The sequence below is a fragment of the Berghia stephanieae genome, chromosome 2 (genome assembly GCF_034508935.2).
Source record: "Berghia stephanieae isolate SIO BIC M18660-M18661 chromosome 2, UCSD_Bste_1.3, whole genome shotgun sequence".
NCBI lineage: Eukaryota > Metazoa > Mollusca > Gastropoda > Nudibranchia > Aeolidiidae > Berghia > Berghia stephanieae.
Genome location: NC_088361.1, coordinates 84,000,752 through 84,003,251, shown reverse-complemented (window position 1 = coordinate 84,003,251; position 2,500 = coordinate 84,000,752). Strand labels below are relative to the sequence as shown.

The 2,500-nt window shown below is 34.8% G+C and overlaps 1 long non-coding RNA gene across 1 annotated transcript in view; it reads left to right on the top strand.

The window, feature by feature from the left end:
• Nucleotides 1-290: 290 nt before the first annotated feature.
• Nucleotides 291-2,500, top strand: part of LOC144965686 (uncharacterized) — a 13,595-nt gene continuing 11,385 nt past the window's right edge. The window contains exon 1 of the long non-coding RNA XR_013644084.1: nt 291-997. This is a non-coding gene — a long non-coding RNA (uncharacterized LOC144965686). The remainder of the gene's footprint in view (nt 998-2,500) is intronic.

Below are 2,500 nucleotides of genomic sequence, written 5' to 3'. Positions count from 1 at the left end.
CAGCTCCATACTATCTATCTATCTATCTATCTATCTATCTATCTATCTATCTATCTATCTATCTATCTATCTATCTATCTATGAATCTGTCTTTCTCTCTATTTATTTAATCTATCTGTAAATATATCTATCTATCTATCTATCTATCTATATATCCATCCATTGATCTTTCTTTATTATTTCCGGCTTTTCTATCCTTTTATCACACTCAACTTTTTAGACATCAGAAGTGAAATGTCAACTCCGAAATCAATTGTTCCGGTTCCAACTCCGGCAACTGCATACACGGTAGACAGATGGAATTTTTTACAAAACTGTCGACCACTCTACGTGATTCCAGCTACGTAATCCCCTCAAACATATTATCTCTGTGTGTGTCTACCTATCTGCATACCTACACATCTATCCATCTATCAGCCAATGTTTGTTATTTCCAAAAGATTATATTGTTTTTCTTTTCACGATGTTTTTTCACAAAAGGTTATATAGTTAGTAACGATGTCACAAAGTTCATCGAGGTCATTTTCTGATTCACTAAAAAATATTCCAATTGGTGGAGTTGAAGCACTCCCTTAGTGCATTAGTTGCATCGCTGTCCCATACCTGAATTTGTTTTTGAACGAATGGGACAGATATCAATTTTGTTTTATATTTAGGTATCTTAAGAACAATATTGTGATCGGATTCACCAAGAGGGGACATTTGACGAGAAGAATACCCGTTTTGAATGTTTGAGTAAAACAGATCGATTGTGCGTTCGTTTCTAGTGGCACACGTTATGTGTTGTTGTAGGGGAAACGAGTTATCAAGAGGAACGCGATTGAAGTCCCCCGTCACCAGGACTATGCTATCGGGTGGTGATGTCAGTTGGTTATTTGTACTTTCCACCAGATATTCCAGTGCGGCGGTCGGTCCATGTGCGTCCGGTGGTATATAGATGGCATTGATAAACACCTTGGTAAACTCCCGCGGTAACTAATGTGGCCTGACTGACACGGTAAGCAGTTCAAGGTTCGGTGTGCTGGTTTTGTGAGTCGACAGTGATATTGTTTGGATGGCACCACCTTTCATTTAAATAAATACACACACCACCACCTCTTGATTTTGATGTGTTGATCTGGTCACGGTCATTTCTAATTATGGTAAAATTATTAAGTTCAACACAGCTGTCAGGAATGTCACTGTGTAGCCACGTCTCTGTAACACATATTGCTGACGAGTTTCTAAATTCACACAAATAGTTAGAAGCGACCTGCAATTCTTCAATTTTGTTGTTGATAGATCTAACATTGTCACTCACTATCACAGGCAGCACAGGTTTACATTTTCTCCTTTTCATGCGGGCTTTAACACCCCCTTTCCTTCCTGTTTTATTCTTGCGACTTGGAATAACAATACATGTACTGCTGTGTTTGTTTTCATGATCCCAATTCACGTTTGGCCGTAAAATCTTTTAAAATGTCGAGCTGTACTTGACCATAACGATGTAAAATTGAAATCATCACAGCTTATTTTGATATTATTTTAAAATCTATCTGTAAAATTATATAAATTTAAAGTCCAATGTATCACAGATTGCTTATTATCCTGCTATATAAAAAATATGCAAGAAGATCGCAGTATATCCTGGTTAAATATAGAAAAACACAAGAACGATGTGTAACACGTCCTCGCCGCATGAACAACGCTAAGCATGTATCGGAGATGATGTATTGAATTATTATAACGAAATTAAAAGATTTGTTGAATGGTGTGATAATAAAGTTATATTTGATTTTAGGAAAGATGGTAACATACATGAAAATATAATTATTAAAAACGAAAAGGTAGAGAGGGTAGAGGAGTAAAAATATCTCGTAAATCTACTTGTCAATGAAACATTAGACTGGACTAATCATTCGTGCAAAGTGCTTAATAAGATTAAGACAGGATTATTCATGACGAAGAGACTGTACTCCATAGATGTTGACAAAGCAATTTTATCTGTTTTATAAATCTTGCATTGTAAGTCTTTTTTGATTCTGTGTAGCTGCTTGGGGTGGGAATTGTAAAAAATCTGAAGTAATAAAAATCAATAGAATAATAAAGCATGCTAATCGAATGTTAGGAATGATGGATGGAACAATTTTGAAGATTTTCACAAAAGATATTGCAATGTTAAGATTAACAAATTCAAAAGACGAGTCCCACCCCCTTCAACGAGATCAAAATAAGCCACAGGAGTAACAGACTAATACACATGAAAACCAAAAGACAAAGATATTTAATTCATTTTACCATCAGCAATACGAAACTTTAGGATGATTTTTACTACATGACATTTGAAAGATACTATATTCTCTCTAAAATCTATTTATTTATGCATGTTTACATGGTGCTATATCTACATTATTAATATATTTATACATTCAAATACCATGCTTTATTTCTACTTTTTATCCACCTGGGTTGGCTATGTGCAATCCTTCACAATCTATTTTCAAAATTCTAGTTACATTAC